The sequence below is a fragment of the Microtus pennsylvanicus genome, chromosome 3, assembly GCF_037038515.1.
Source record: "Microtus pennsylvanicus isolate mMicPen1 chromosome 3, mMicPen1.hap1, whole genome shotgun sequence".
Classification (NCBI taxonomy): domain Eukaryota; kingdom Metazoa; phylum Chordata; class Mammalia; order Rodentia; family Cricetidae; genus Microtus; species Microtus pennsylvanicus.
In genome coordinates, this window is record NC_134581.1 from 33,597,501 (window position 1) to 33,614,938 (window position 17,438).

Consider the following 17,438-nt stretch of genomic DNA (forward strand, 5'->3'; position numbering starts at 1 on the left):
TTTTGCATTCCTGCAAATAAAATTGTTTTATACTGTAAGCTGGAGGCGAGTGTAACTTATTTTTGTAATAAAGTTTTTATTTTTTTTATGTGTCATTAATATAAATGTGTGTTAGTATAGAAAATCTTCTGGTTTAAAAACTTAGAATTGCACACATTTCAGTATGTTCATTTGTACTTAACATAATTTTAGAATAGTGGTTGCCAATAGCCTGTATGTTTCCCATTAATTGGTTTTATTTTTCTTTCTTTTTTTGTTACCTTAATAAACCATTTTAGTATGTTGTATGTCAGTTACTGGGATAGCTGGGGCATAGAGTGTAATTTAAAATTTGTCAATAAGTATTCATTGGAATATATGTAAATGTGCCTTGCCGGTTGTTGAAACTTACCTACAAAATGAGTATGGGGTGACAAAAATTTGTTCCTGGTGCTTAATGAAACTTTCTTCCACTGATTTTATATATTACCCTGTGCTTTTTAAAAGTACATCTCTCAAATCTTAGTGTAAGTTTGAGGGCTACCCAAAACATGTACATTTCATACATAGTAAGTATACAAGGTTATGGAAAGTTGGTCAATTAAATGTAGCCTTCAGCAAAATCAAATCTCAGTGTAATCCTTGGTGCTGGCAATTCCCAGGTCCAAGGAGTAAAATGATCCCATTTAAGAGGTCATTGCCATGCCTATTGGCACTTAACTGTCATACCATTTTTAACGGACACTGTCAAGGTCTTTTAGTTAATTCGTGAATTTATTTGTTGGGAAGCTAGAACAGGTTTGTTTGACTTAACTGCGTTGTCAAAGTTGAAAGATGAACACCTTTGTGAGTTCACAAATGTGTTCTTTAAGAAAACATTGAAGTGTGGAGCTCTGTGGGTTTCTAAGACTTGGCTTTTTTAGTTTGGGGACATGGGAGGGAAAACTGATTAAAAAGAAATTGTGAAGAATTGATGGTTATACTTAAGGGTAATGTAAACATTGGTGATAAAATATAGAATCAAGTGAAAATACTTGACAGTGTTCATTTTAATGACTTTGAATTTAAGCCATTATAATTACTTTTAAAATTAAATATCATTTGCACTGTTCTGATAATGGGTGCAGTTTTTCAGCAATATAATCAGAGCTAAATATGCATGTAGTGATTAGTGATGTGAACAATTAAGTTCTGAGAAGAAATACTAACCGTGGTATTTTCAAACTTAAATTTCTGTAGTAAAATCAGTAACAAACTCTTAAAAGAAACAAGAAAAACAGGCAATGCATATAAACATAATTTTGAATGTTGTGTGGCCTATAAAGCAATAATGCAATTTCTATGGAATGTCATGGGATATGAGAAATGGAAATGCGAAAATAACTAATCCTTTAGTAAAAATGTCAACATGTTAAAAGGGGGAATGTTAACTAATGTAGGTTATTGCATTTGTGATTTGTTTCTGGGTTCTTGGCTTTGACAGCTTCAAAGAATGGACAGATGACAATTTAAATTTTGTATATATTGTCAAGGAAAGGGTCTTTAATAGTCAAGTCCCTTCCTTGAGATAAAAAATATTATCCTTAAATAATTTTGATTGTTGAAAAGTTACCTAACCAAAACAGACGCAAGATTTTGTTTCTGCAGACTACTTGGCAATCAAAAGTGTTCATAAATTTAGTTTATCAGTTTTTAGGAAGTTATTTTGTGAGAAAGTTGTGTTAATTATAATCTTCCCAAGCATGCTTTTTTGTGCAAGATATTTAACCATTACAATTGAATCACATGTTAAAAACTGAGAATTGAATTGCATAAAAGGAATCACGTTCACTATGGCACATAACAGCATCATGAGAAACTTTTACTGATTATTGCAGAACTTTTCCTATTGGATGCAAATCTGATTAGACAAAAGTATAAGCATTTTTCATAATAGATTAGGAATGTTATAAATGGATTGATGGGGTGATATGGGCTATATGCTTGTATATAAGATATTTGAAAAGATGTATTTAGTATTAGGATGAACATCAAACCACATGGGAAAATTAGCTTTTAGTACAGCTTTTTTGGAATTACTTGGTCAGAAACAGCAAATACATATTTGATGTAGTTACTGTTTGATGGGAGAAATTAATATATAGAAGGGCTTCATGCATTAAAAAAGGTAGTCAATCCTAGAGTAAATGGTTACTCAGGTTCCTAACACTCCAATAATACCATCCAAGACTGTTTTCTCCCCAGTTATACATAGCAAGAACAGGAATTCAGCAGTGGGTATAAAGTTCACAAATAAACAACTTAAACTTTAACAATACATGCAACAGACTTCTTGGGATGATTTTTATGGTGTAGTATTTACTTAGTAATCTTACCACTCTATAGGGCATGCCACTAAAGATGCTAATTATGAACCAAGGCTCACACAGGCATTTTTTAAAAACTGAGCCATGTATCGATGGACTTTTGGAGTCTGTCACTTTTTAAAAGTTCTTAAAACATAGACCATATTAGCACCACAGTCTGCCTTCAATAATATACCTAAAATGTTTTTTCAGGACCAGAAGCATTCAGTTGGACAACAATTTTTGCAAATGCTAATCAGTGTTACTCTGGGTCAAAGGTTAAGTTTTTAATATTAACAGTAGTCTGGTAAACATTTAGAAGTCTGACATTGAGAAACAAAAGCTTGTACCTGAGTATTTTAATTAAAAATTAGATTTTAGCTTATTTAAATTCTTTTACATTTATTTATCCATAGAATTTATATTTATTTCATTCCTTTCGTCGCACAGAAAGCTGTCTGCAGGCTTTTTGATTTGGATTAGATTTGTGAAGTACTGTCTTTCGCCAAAAACCTCAAATTACTTGTTTTTTTTTCCCAACGTAGTGGGTTTGTGCTTGTTTGGAGATCAGTTCAAAAACTATCTGTACTATCTGTACTGCCTCTGATGTTAAGATTTTATGTATAGCATAAGGAAGCTAGCTCTGACTATATTTTCCTAAGAATAAAGACCTATTTTTGTAGCATGTCTTAGGATCTCCAGGAGTCCAAGAATTATTGTGGGTGTCCTCTACTTCATCATTTTTCACTCAACACCTTTATAATAGACACTTGGAATCTTTAGTGCTCTGTCGCGTTTTGATCATTATACATTCAAAATAACTAGGAAATGGTAAAAACAAATTCCCCACATATCTCTAATTGCAAGTTACATGACTGGGAGATGTATAGAATAAATGTTTTTGCGCTGGTCTTCATTTAATTTTAAGTTATTGAACTATATGGTCACATATATGCCAATAGATTTATGAACTCCATAATTTGTTTTGGGAACATGCTTCACCATGTAGTGTTCTTCTATTCTCCAGTTTTATTTCTGGCAAATAAAATTTCTTTGAAGATTGGAAAATGAGATTGAAGTACCAAATAATTCAGGAGAGGGGATGAAGAAAATGATCTCTTGATAAAATTTGCATTTAGATTACTACAGATGAGTTTATGTGAATGAACTCTGCTCCATTGCATATAAAGTCAGTGACCACGTACAGGACTTGTAAGTATATTCTGGCTCCTGGTTCCAGGCTAGAGTTGGAGGTGGGGCTAGGAAGGAGATGATGGGGTGGTGTGAAATACTTTAGGGACCCTCGCTACTTGATTGAAATAGTTTTTGTTGTATCTGCTCAAGTTGATATTTATTAGTGAGTATCATTTCAAGACTTAGGAGTAGGGAAGGCCCGGTAAATCACTTTGGAAGCCATTTAAAGATTAGTGTCTTCAAATGCAAGAAACATTCTGAAATGTATTTCTCACACAATAAATTTAGTTGTGATAAAAATAGGGTCACTATAGAAGTTGCTTTTTACAAGCTTAAATGATGTAGTTTGTGTTACAATTTAAACCCAATTTCTGATTAGAGAATTACAAAGGTCATAGTAATTTCATGTCTTCTCATTCCTTAAACTATTCCGAAAGGATGGTTATGATGAAATTTCAACTTGGAGAGAAGTTATGTCAATTTTAGCCTTTCCAGGGAAAGGGGTCAAAATGATTGCATAGACGAGCTATTTCTGTAGATTACTGGGTAAAATAAAAATAAGACTTGATAATAGTAATGCAAGATTTATGGAAAAGTTCCAGATTCTGCATGACACCCCACTGAAGTCCTGACATTCCTCTTGTGTCGGGGATCATTTAATGGTGCTAACTTTAAAATCAGATGAAATTTGAGTAGTCATGGCATTTATGAAATACAGGTACTATACTATTTGAAGGGCAATTCCTCAAACCTGGATGCATATACATTATTAATTAAAACCGAAAGAGAACGTCGGTATTGATACCTGTTATAGAAGAGCCAGCTGTACCTGATAGTGCATTTTATAATCACAGGAGATTGAGGGAGAAGCTTGAAGAGGTAGGAATTTTCATTTGTAATTGCTCAACTTATTTAATATGCCATGATGAATTAGAAAAGTATATGAATTACTTGTTCTCATTTAGTTTGAATGTCGCTTGGGACAGAAACAAGAGAACAAAAATAAGCAATACAGTAAAGTTCATGTTTATATCTGCACATTAAACTTTTTAACTTCTGTTCTACAGTTAACATGCATGTAGTATATTAACGTTTTGGGGAAAAGAATTCACTTTGCTCTTTTCATCTTGAAAGTATAAAGAAAGTTTTTGGGAATGTTTCAGAATTAAGGATAAATTCAATTCCTTTAGACTTTTACATTTCGTGTTCCTTTAAAAAAATTATACAAACTCTAGGGGACCTTGGGTTTGTGAAAATCCATTTAGCATTTAGGAGCCTTAAGTAAAGGGGGCAGAAGATACTATAATCATTCAGTTTGTATGGCATACTGCTTTTTTTGATCAGTTTACTTGAGTTACCTAGTTATGATCATGTTTATTTTTTATCTTTTAGAATGGAAGCTCCTTGAGGGCAGGGCATGTGAGTAATAGTGTTATGCAGGCAGCTCAAAAACAATCTTGAGCATTTTTCAGTTCAGGTAATTGGCTGTATTGTTTAATTTATTTAGAATCTTTTTATATGCTAACTGCTGCCATTCTAGTAAATTAAAGTTGTGAAGTTCCATGATTAAATTTTTAATACGTTTTTTAAAAAAATTAAAAATAGTATTGCCATTTTCAGGGTCATAGGCAGTAATGATTTAAATGCTTTATGTGTTTTATAAGTTTTCAAATACTTGTGTGGAAGTCACCATTTACATTTTCCTAATTTGAAATTATAAGGCGAAAGAATGCTTTTAAGTCTTCATTAGCAGTGATCCTCCCCAAATTCAGCCTATCAATTTTCCTTTGATAATGTTCAATTTAAGTGTATGGTGGGTGCTAAGGAAAACCCTTTGTTTGTTTATAAATAGTGGTACTTAAAGATTGAATTGAAAGCTTTTAGTTAGGATATCTATAGAGTCCTTTACATAGCAGTTTGAATGAGAGGGTAATTAAAGTTTTGAAATCACTGATTTTTAACAGTATTTACAGTACTAGACTTTTAAATATGACTTGGTAATAAATTCTACATGAAAAGTCTTTTAATCTACCAATTGGCAGTTAGATCAGGAAATAAAAGTTTTTAGTTTTGAGTCAAGATGGTATTCATGTTTATTTTATTTTGTACTTGACAGTTTAACGTTTTGGTACTGAAGATGTCATTCAGGACCTTACATATATGAAGCCTGCACTAGTATATACATCAATGCTAATAATAACGTAAATCTTTTTTTTTGGAAAGCTCTGAAATAGCACAGGCCATGAAATACAGAAGTCTTCCATGTATTCCAGCACACTCCTATCTCTCGCAGTTCTAGTAGTAACATTTAACCTCTTTGTTTTTGTCTTTAGGACAAGGTTTCTCTGTAGCTCTGGTTTCCCTAGAACTGACTGGCCTTAAAATCAGATCCACCTGCTTCTGTCTTCTACGTGTTGGGATCAGAGGTGTGCATCGCCGTACCTGTTTTTTTTTAAACTTTTAATGTGTCTAAGCAGTGTTTCCTTTTTTCAAGAATTTGACTTGTGTTATCTAAACCTTTTACCTTTATTGCTAGAACAACATGAGTCAAGCTTAAAAACACTTATCTGTATTATCAGCGCTCAGGCTGAGACAGGATTGAATTAACACCACTCTGGATGATACATTTAGACACAACAAACAAATGTAAAACAGCATAGAATACTTTGATTTCATCTCCTAATTATTGTTAATTTTTCTGTTGGTTGTTGACACTGATATTTTTACCTTGTAGGCTGAAGATAGCTAAAACAGTATAGTACATAATGTACATTTCTCCTATGCCAAAATGGGCCCTTTGGAGTGCAAAACTCAAAGACAAAATCAATTCCCTTAATATGCATTATCATTTGTTTAGGTAGATGCCATAACTAACCAACTATGACTTAAGTTTTTTACCCCTAATTACCTTTGTTAATATAACTACCTTTTCACTTCTTTTTTGCTTAATGCTTTGTGAGGTTTTTTACTGTTCTGTTGAGTTCCATAGCTTGTCCTTGAGTTCCATTTGAATTTGTTTTCAGGTAGGTATTTTGTGAAAAGTTTTATGATCTATAAACACTCATATATAAACACTCTTGCTCTTGTTTGATACGTGGAGATAATTTTTTTTTCTTCAGAACTTCGGAGTTACTTTAATTTTTTGTAAGCAGTTTTGCTCAGACTCTCCAACTTCCTTCAGGATTCATGTATAGGTCATAAGTCCTCTCCTACCCTCTTTTTGAAACAGTCTTGACTCCTTCTGTTGACTTACTTTGCTTTCAACATCAAGTGTTGAGTGTGATACTGAGAGTTTTCATATACATACCCTACCCACACACCCACATCCACCCACTGTTTTTGTTTGAGATATGCTGCTGGTCAAGAACTCAGGATCTCTCTGCCTCTCCCCCTCCTGATTGCTGGGATTAAACGTGAGTGCCACCATGCCTGGCCTGTACCTTTATTTTTATTTCTATTTTTTTTAGTAGAGTCAAGTTTATAAAAATATCATGATTCAGCTTATAAACATGAACATTAAGACACAGGTGCTTGCCGGGCGATGGTGGCGCACGCCTTTAATCCCAGCACTCGGGAGGCAGAGGTAGGCGGATCTCTGTGAGTTCGAGACCAGCCTGGTCTACAGAGCTAGTTCCAGGACAGGCTCCAAAGCCACAGAGAAACCCTGTCTTGAAAAACCAAAAAAAATAAAAATAAAAAAAAAATAAAAAAAAAAAGACACAGGTGCTCTGAAAGTAAGATAATGTAGACTGCAGATGAGATTTCAAAGGGAACCACTTGTAATTTTCTGGTTCTTTTAATTGAACTTAGTCTTAACGGACTTAGATTTGTGTTTTAACCTTCCCTATCACACAGTAACATTTTGTATTTAATTAAATAACTTGTCCTTTTCTGTGCAAGTTTTGACGTTAAATTTGTTTTTAATCGCATTGTCCAGATTAGCCTTTTACTTTAAATTATAAGAGTGGCCTCTTTGTTTAAATCAGACCATAGTAACAGTTCACAGGTTCTGATTTACCACTGATCAAGACTTCTGGATTGAAGCATTGATTTTTTTATTACTTATTTATTTATTTATTTATTTATTTTTTTGATTTTCGTGACAGGGTTTCTCCGTAGCTTTTTTTGGTTCCTGTCCTGGAACTAGCTCTTATAGACTAGGCTGGCCTCGAACTCACAGAGATCCGCTTGCCTCTGCCTCCCGAGTGCTGGGATTAAAGGCGTGCGTCACCACCTCCCGGTTTGATTAATCTTAAGTGGGGAGAATTTTTTTTAATATATTTATTAAAGATTTCTGTCTCCTCCCCGCCACCGCTTCCCATTTCCCTGCCCCATCAAGTCCCCCTCATCAGCCTGAAGAGCAATCAGGGTTCCCTGACCTGTGGGAAGCCCAAGGACACCCACCTCCATCCAGGTCTAGTAAGGTGAGCATCCAAACTGCCTAGGCTCCCACAAAGCCAGTACGTGCAGTAGGATCAAAAACCCATTGCCATTGTTCTTGAGTTCTTAGTAGTCCTCATTGTCCACTATGTTCAGTGAGTCCGGTTTTATCCCATGCTTTTTCAGACCCAGGCCAGCTGACCTTGGTGAGTTCCCGATAGAGCATCCAAATTGGGAGGATTTTGACTTGATAATATCCATCCAGTGAGATGAAAAAGTCCATATGTGCTTGCCCTCCCCCCCTCCCCTCCCCTCCCCTCCCCTCCCCCTCTTTTCCTTTTGTTTGTTTTTGGTCTTTTGAGACTGGATTTTTTTTTATATCTTTGGAACCTTACTGTAGCTTGTTCTGATACCAGTCTGGTATCAAACTCACAGAGATCCACCTGTCTCTGCCTCCCAAGCGCTGGGATTAACGGCGTGCGCCACCACCGCCTGACCTACATGTTTATTTTATTCTTTTCTTTTGTTTGATGTTTCTTTATTTGTATTTATGGCATATTGATAACATCTGTTATCTATCCACTGAGATAGCCAACTTCAAGTCCTTTGAGAGAAAAAATGACTTGTTTTATTTTCCAATTAGCAGAGAAAGTAAGAATAACACATAAGGAGTCATGAATACTTTTGCAGTATTCACTTTGAGATAGGACATAAATAGACCTTGTAAGTGGTTTTACATCTGTCACACCAATTTTGTCTCTTGTCACTTTTGCAAACCAAGAAGTCTTGCCCATTGGTTCGCTTGGGAAATGCGCTTGTATATATATAGTCCAGTAAGTACAGAGTTTGTGGGAGCTTCAGTTCATCAGCTTTTGCAGAAATACTTAACTTTGTTTTCTGAGAAGCTTACTTTCAATGTTGAATATTAAAGTAGAAATGACTAGTTAAGTACATTATGGGGAACATGACTAGATTTATTAAGATAATGGCATCTTACTAGCAATTTATAGTTATGATTTAAAGTACTAGGGAGAGTTGCATGATGACAAATGTAGAGGCTGTTGGATTAGGTGACCAGCCTAATTTGCTGAGCAAGTTTCAGGACAGCAATTACCATACAGAGAATCTGTCTTGAAACCAAAAATAAAGTACTCGGGAGAAACCTTGGTGCACTCCTATAATCCTAATACCTGGGAGGTAGAGTTTAACCTGATCTGCATTGAAAAGAATATATAGTTAAAACCAGCACCTAGAATGTTTAAATATATCCTAAAGAACATTTTGCTGCACAAATTGACACTTCACTAGGCAAAGCAGATCATTTTGAAGTGTCTAGATTTAAGGTCAAAGGTTCAGGACTACATTTTATTAGCACAGGGTTTTCGAAAGTTTAGGAACCACTGAGAGTTGTTTCTTTCTTTACATTGTTTAGCTTTCATATTTTAGGTAATGAGGCTTCAGTTTTTTACTACTGCAGGTAGCTTTTTGATTTGATATTTTGGGATTTGATGAGTGCTGTTCGTCTCCTGTGGACTGTATTTGTTATTACTGCTGTTAAGTGATTAAAAGAGTCTAATATCCTAAACTTTTTTTAATGAACATTTTTAGGTTATTCTTGGAGCTTCCAGATCATTAAATTAGGTAGGCTTAAATTAGTTAGCGTTAAAATATTAAATACTGATTTTTCTTTTTCTGAATTAAGATCTTTACTAAAAATCTGTTTAGTTCTTAATGCTAATTACTCATACTTCCACATAATTCACTTAGTTCAGTCTGTATGTGTACATGTACCAGGAAACTTATGAGGAAACTCACACTTGGTAGACCTAGGTGTTTGAGTTAAAATTGTTGGATACCTGACACTTAACCTTATATTCATAAGAATTCACATTCTGGTGTCTGATTTCTCACACATTCTGACAAAGTATAGGTTGTTAAAGCAAAAATACTGCAGGCTGCTTCTAAATAGAGTTTCAATGAGTTAAATAATCCTAACAACTTCAGTAAAAACAGTAAAACCTTGTAGTCATTGGGACAGTTAATAACATCAGTGTATAGTTATATACTTAATCCCTGAGTTCGAGTTTTCATGCCTTCTGAAGATAATGTTCTATGAAATCAGTAGTGCAGCATTCCATATTTTAAGACATGTACCTTGCATTTTCATCAAAATTTGCCTGCCTAATCTTCCTTTGTGCTTTTTTTTGTGAAGTCTATTCATTCTGTAGTAATTTACCAGCATGAACATTTCTGGTACATTATTTTGCTGTTTATTAGTTGCTCTTTGGCGAAAGAGTTTTTCAGTAAGGAAGCTAATGCTGAGGGTTTTTTTTTTTTTTCAAAAAAGAAAATTACAAGCCACAGCATTAACATAACTCCTAAATTTCTTAACCTGCTATGTTAATATTAGAGTGGAGTCGACTTGTCATGTAAATGCCAACTAAATTTTTTTTTGTTCAAGTTGTGTATTTTAATTTCTTGTTTATTTCAAGTATCTTAAGATTGTAGACAAGTTTCATGAAATACTAAGGCTGAACCTTAATTCATTTTCTTTTTGTCTTTGAGGCAGAGTCTCACTATATAGCCCTGCTTGTTCTGAATCCCTCTGTTTAGACCAGGCTTTGCTGGAAATCACAAGAGATTAACCTTCCTTTGTTTTGTGAGTGCTGGGATTAAATATGTATCCTAGCACACCTGGCCCAACATCCTTTATTGGTAATTTGGATGTTCCTTAACAAATACAATTTAAACAAAACTTCCAAATTAACATGCCCTGGTTCCCCCTAAAGTATCAGTAACTGTGCATCCTCACACAGAATAAATGTCTATTGAAACCTCTCATACTTGATAATTTTAGTTGTAACTTTTTACTGGGTTTTCTAGTATTAGAACGATGTACATTCAAGTATTTTTTTTCCCTCATTGTTTTTATGAGTTTTTAACAGATACAAACACGTAACAGATACATCCTAATACAAAACTGGCTATTTGCAAAGGACTTTTTACTATGTAGTGTTTCCTTGTTCTGTCAGTCTTGAGAAATTTCTGCCCCCCCCCCAGCACTTCATAGTTCTCCACTCTCCTCATAGCTGTCTTTATCTTTTCCCGATTTTAGTTCCCTAATCATGTCTGTAATACAGCTTCACATCATATTTTTTAATTTCGAGGCTTGTTTGATTTCTGCATATGTGAATCTGCTAGTAGTTGTTTCTACATATTAGAGTTCTTTTTTATATTATCATACCCTGTCATGATATTCTTAGTGACAAATCTGTTAAGTGGATTCCTAAAGAAGAAAATACAAAGGAAATATCTAGTTTCAGACAATAACACTTTATAATGTAAAATGCAGACCACTTAATGGTGACTGCATGTTTTGTAAGTTGACTGCAGCTTACTAGTACTTTTACCAGTGTATCAACTTCCTTGTCTGCTTTTGGTTAATATTTGAATTAAGATTACATTTATAGTTTTTTCTACATATATGTTTCCCTAGCATGTGCATCCTCTATCTGTGGAGGTAAGAAGAGGTGACATGCCTTTTGCCCTCGAACTGGAGTTAAAGACGGTTTTTAGTTTCCATCTCTGTGCTGGGAATCTAAGCCTTGTTCTCTGGAAGAGCAGCCAGTGCTCTTAACTGCTGCTGAGCCATCTCCAGCCATTTACATTAATGTTTTTCATGTCTCAAGAGTTGTGCCACACTTTAAACTTCCTTCTTCAGACAAAATTTGCAGACAGATCAAAACTATCAACATAAGTCTGAGAATCTGACATTGATTTCTTGGGCAATTAAATGGGTTTTTCATGTGTGCTGTATATACTGTCTTAACTATTTTTGAACGAAAAAATACTTTGTAAACCTCAAGGTGTCTGAGAGGAAACCCACAGGTTTTTTTGTTTTTGTTTTTAAGACGGCTTCTCTGTGCAGCTTTGGAGTCTGTTCTGGAACTCAGACTTTAGACCAGAGTGGTCTCGAACTCACAGAGATACACTTGACTCTGTTTTCCTGCTGAGTTCTTGGATTAAAGGCATGTGTCACTACCGCCTGCCAGGAAAGCCATAGTTTTAAAAACGTGGCAGCATTTTACTTGAGTCTTCAGAACCACTTAAATTGTTACTGATATCTGTTAAATTCACTTTCTAATTCATGTATTAATTACATTACTACTTTTTTATGATTTCTTTACATAGGGGAAGTAAAACAAAAAACAGGAACCCGACAACTGGAATTTGTCTAAGACCATGCATGTAATTTTAAATGTTTACATAGGTTGTGTTTCCAACATCTTGAGGACTTAGTATTTGAAAAGGTCTGTTGTAGAGCATTGTACATGTCTCAGGTACTGAATCCCCACAGAACCGCTCCATCACTGACTGCTACCATCAATGATTCTGTAGGTGTTGTTAAGGAAGCCTAGCTATTTAGCCTCCAGAAATAACTAAAAGTTAATTATATATATATATATATATATATATATATATATATATTGCACAACTGCAAATAAAAGTAAATGAACTGTTTTTCAAGCATCTGCAAATCAGTTGCAGTCCTTATTGTCTTTCGAGTGTAGGGCATGAGACTGATTCGCTAATATCTGTATTTTCACAGTCTTTATGTTCATTTTAAAGAAGCCCACATCTAAATGGTAATTGTTTTACATTTTCCAGTAGATATTTTAATGAGCTTTTTTAATCCAAAGCAAAAATTTATTAGATAAACTAGTTAAATTTATTAGTTAAATAAATTAGTTAAAGCCTTTTTCTGTAGACCTAATATTCAAACACTAATTTTAGAAGAATCTACTATCTTTTTTGTGTGTCAAGGACTTGTCTCCCAGTCTAGTCTGGAGCTCATGTAACCAGGATGTTTCTCAAACTCATGGCAAGGCTTTTTCTCCTTCCAAGTTTGGGGATTACTGGTGTGAACTGCTACACTTGGTGTATTGTACACTGAAAGCCTAATTGCGTGATGCTCTGTCAGTGCCACATCAAAGCGCTTTGCCACCTGCGCTGCCCCTCCCCCACTCCCCGGTAGGTTTTCCCCTTTGTCCTAGCTGGTGTAATAAAGCGCCATTAGACCACAATGTCCTCAAATTTGTGGCAGTCCTTTGCCACCTTAGTACTGGGATTACAGACTATTATTGCACTTTGGCTCAAAGTGCTTTAAGTTGCATGGAACACTGAGATGGTAAGAAATGTAAAAATTTCTAATTTTTTTTCTTGGTTTTTCGAGGCAGGGTTTCTCTGGTTTTGGAGCCTGTCCTGGAACTAGCTCTTGTAGACCAGGCTGGTCTCGAACTCACAGAGATCCGCCTGCCTCTGCCCCCCAAGTGCTGGGATTAAAGGCGTGCGCCACCACCGCCCGGCTCTAAATGTTTTTGTGTTAAGTATTTAAACTACAAAGATAGCTTAAGTAGATATGTAAGCATCTGAAGTACAGTTAACATTTTTTTCATGGGAAGTAGCTATGTTAAGAAATTAATAATACACATTGTTAATCTTGTCACAAGCTTGTGATAATAGATTATAAGTGCCTTTTCAAACGTAGTCTTTTTTTTAATAGGTGAGTTGATATATTTTCCATTGCCAGGCAGTTACATTTTCTGAAGTTGTGAATCACACCCAATTCCGTAACAGATTTTTAGAGGCTAGCTTGCTTGTATATCATAAGTTAGAAATAAATCGATAAATGTGACATATTTAAGCTCTCTGGTGCTAACACTAGATGGCATAGACTTTGGTGGTGCAGCTTATTTTACCCAGGGAGTATCTATACTTGAGCCACTGATTCTATAAGGTTGTAGTTCTTTGTTTTCTTCCTGATGGAGATTTACTTCAAGTTCACAAAAATGTTAAATAGGAAAGTAACAATTTTGGTGTTGGTGGGGTTTGAAATGGACTTTTACTTTGTAGCTGGCTATCCTGGAACTCTTGCTCTGTATGTAGATCAGGGTGTCCTCAAATTCAGGTCCAGCTACCTGCCTATTCCTCCTAAGTGGAATCACCACCACCTGGTTGAACTTTTAAACATCTTAGAACTCAAACAATTACTGCACTTCTCATGAGCATATTAATTGACACTTTAGTTTTTTTAGGACTTGAAGTAAAGTAAATCACCTATTTATATAAATTTTTTTGTATTCAGAACTTGATATATAGTGGTAATTGGCTGGGAGAAAGACGATAATAAAGTTGTAAAAAATCAATAAAAATACTTTAATGATTTGAGACTGAGGAGGGAGGGAGCTGAAAGGAGAGACTTCTAGGGATATCTTCCTCACGTGTCCAAAGTGTACGTGGTGGGACAAACTTTTTAAAGTGTTTTTCATTTATCATCAGAATTAAGTAAACATGAGCTAGGCATTGTGTTTTTTGCCTGTAATCCCAGTCCTAGAGGGCTGAGGCAGGAAGATTGCTGGGTGTTCAAGGGTGGGTGCTGTCTTTAAGAAAGTATATGTAATGTAAATTGGGACTTAATACTACCTCAAATTCCTGTATACTTTAGGATATACTGGGAAAGAGAGAAATCAGGCTTCAACTAAGTGGAAACATTAGGTATTTTATTTAGCTTTGCCTAGTGCTTCATTACCTCTGAAATTTAACTGAAAATAAAAACTGCTGTTCGTGCAAGTATCTTTCCAGAGGCTTTCTTAGATCTTGACCCATTAAAAATTGCCCCCATTACTTGTTCTTTAGGGGAAACAACAACAAACTATTAGAGCCTTTAAATCTTCCCTGTATTATTTATACATTACATCTTTGTGTGACTTGTCTCCCTCACTAGATTGTAAGCCTTTGGAGGTCAGAAACTCAACTAAACTCGTTGTATCTTCCACCACATCTAGCACAGTGCCTTACACTTAACTTGCTATTCAATAAATATTCATTAAAATAATGGACATACTATTGGAAGTTTGTCTATGGGCCTTTAGATGGATAATTATACTTTCTAAGCACACCTCTAGCACACATAGTTGCATTATTTATCAAAAATATGTACAGTCGCTGAGTGTTGTGCCTCATGCATGTAATCCTAGCACTTGAGGCTGAGGCAGGGTGATTGACCAGAAGGGGCTACGGCTACAATGTGACACCATGTTTCAAAAATCTTAATATTGTAGTGGGCTTTCACAACTTATTGTAATAGTCCAGGCTATTATAGTAAGATTCAGGCTGCAGTTTTGAGTTTTCTAACAATAAAAGGACGTTGGGACTAGTGTTATGGGTCTTTGGTTAAGAGCACTGGCTACTCTTCAGAGGTCCTGAGTTTAATTGCCAGCCACCACATGGTAGCTCACAACCATCTGTATTGAGTTATGGTGCCTTCTTCTGGCTTGCAGGAATTCACGCAGACAGAACTCTATACATAATCTTAAAAAAAACCCTGTGCTTTAAAACAGTCTTTTTTTTTTTTTGTATTTTACACTTAGAGTACACATTTCATGTGTTGTCATGTTTGTGGTTAGATACCACCAAAATAGACTGCTTAGAATTGGGGAGGGGGTAGATAAGCCTTTTTAGAGATTTCATGTTTTCATCTAGACCAGTGGTATAAATTTTCATGTTCTGAAGTCCAAAACAAACTTACCATATTAATGTACAAACGTATTTAATAAGCACTCTTCACCCAGTTTAATCTTACACATTAAATCCATTATAGAGAGATGAGATGCAGGTGCTGAAGTACAACTGTTAAGTAACTTATGCAAGACATTTCTGTAGCTGCACTAGGGAGATTAACATTTAATAGAGGATTGCAATGATAATTCCATGGACATGAGTGTAAGGTGAATAGTAGACTGAAGATTGAAGACATTTAATAAAGGTTAATTTTCTTAGATGTGTACTTTAAAGAATCTTTTCAGGCAAAAGTATTTAGCTCAGTTGTGCACTGAGTACCATGTTTGAGACAAAGTTTTTATGGAAAGTTTTCACTCTTCTATTTTAAAGCCAATATAGAAAATTGCCTAGTCATTCTAATTGCTCCCGCAGAGTAATTAGAAAAACAAATGTTGGGAAGGTGTCTAATTTGAACAGAACTGAAAATATTTTGTTTAAAGTACATGCTGGCTCATGGTAAAATTAATTCCAGAATAAGCTTCAGAAACAAACATTTTAAAACACACTACATCTTGCCAGATAAGTTATTAACCAGTTCGAATTAGATTCACATTAATCACTTAAGAGCTGTTTCTGTTTTGGTATTATCCCTAGTGTGGCTCTAGAAAAACAGATTAATTTGCAGTGTTGAATATTAAACCCTCTACATATTTAACAAGCCCTTGTCTTTTGGTTTGAGACAGGGTCTTTGCTATGTGGTCTAGGCTGGCCTCAGATAAGTGATATTTTTGCCTTAAGTGCTAAAATTGCAATGATCTACCACCATGCCTTCCTAAGGAGTTACAGTGTAAAGTTACAAACGTGAAGTTAAATATTACCTCGAGACAAGTTTTAAGCTTTACATAAGTTTCTAATTTAAAAAATAATGGTGACAATGAGACCTCTTTTCCACTGGAAATGTTAACAAGTATTTTCGGCCCCAAAATTGTATCTGTTAATTTGGAATGTCCGGAAGACATTAGGAATACGTGTAAATTTAAAGCAAGGGTATCAATGAAATTTTAATGATTAGCAGTATTGGGAAGAAAGGATGGCACATTCTGAAAAGGAAAGTCACTAAGGATGACCCACCCTTTCAGAATATTTAGAAAATACTGATGAAGCTGCACACACTCTTTAAAAGCACATAAGGAGTTTGTTTCCTTGCCTTGAATGATTAACATTCTAAGGAAGAGAAGTGACAGTTTGCATGATGGCACGTGCCAGCAGTGTTAGACTAGCATAAAATCTTGGTTTCATCAGAATGATCCCAAGCAGCATCTTTGTCCCAGCAATGTGACCACACCGTAGTTGAAGCTAGAATACCTACGCTATGAGAATAATGTGTATAAGTTAAATTTAAGTGTTTCTCACGCTGCTTGAAATTTTGGCTGCAACAAAATACGAACATTAAAACTTAGAATGATAGTCTAAAAGGAAATATCTAGTTTGTCAACCTGCTTTCTCATACGGGGGTTTGAGCCCGCCAGGCGAGGTTACTCGGGCTCCACTTTGTTAGTGACATGGCTAAGAGATTGGTTTTCTGGAGTGGGTGACAGCCAGGTGGGACGTTTCTCTCTCCACTTGGTAATCCTCAACTTGATTCCCCCTATAAAAAGCCAACTCGATGGCGTCCACTCCTTTTTCTTAGGTGGGGCTACGAGAATCTGAAAGGGTGGGGCGGCAGGGTACGATACACGGACTACACTTCCCAGAGCGTTTCGGAGCCGCACTTGGGTATGGTGCATAGGTAACTTTCCTCCACTCTTCCGTAATCCTGCCAGTCTCGACGTTCTATGTTTCCCTGAACTTCCGGATAAGGCCAGTGAGTGACCAGGCCACAAAGTCTCGGTTCGAGCATTTCCCGGGTCCTCCCGCAGGGTGGCGGCGACGGACCTACCGCGGTCTTTCGTGTGTGTGTTGGGGGCGGGGGGGCGGAGG

The 17,438-nt window shown here is 35.6% G+C and overlaps 1 protein-coding gene across 3 annotated transcripts in view; it reads left to right on the top strand.

The window, feature by feature from the left end:
- Positions 1-3,019, top strand: part of Syncrip (synaptotagmin binding cytoplasmic RNA interacting protein) — a 40,064-nt gene extending 37,045 nt beyond the window's left edge. For 2 of the 3 annotated variants that reach the window (XM_075965036.1, XM_075965032.1), the window contains one exon: positions 1-3,019. This exon is cut by the window's left edge and continues 1,566 nt beyond it. The gene's annotated coding sequence lies outside the window, so the exon portion shown is untranslated. The other variant, XM_075965034.1, reaches the window with a different exon arrangement.
- Positions 3,020-17,438: the final 14,419 nt, after the last annotated feature.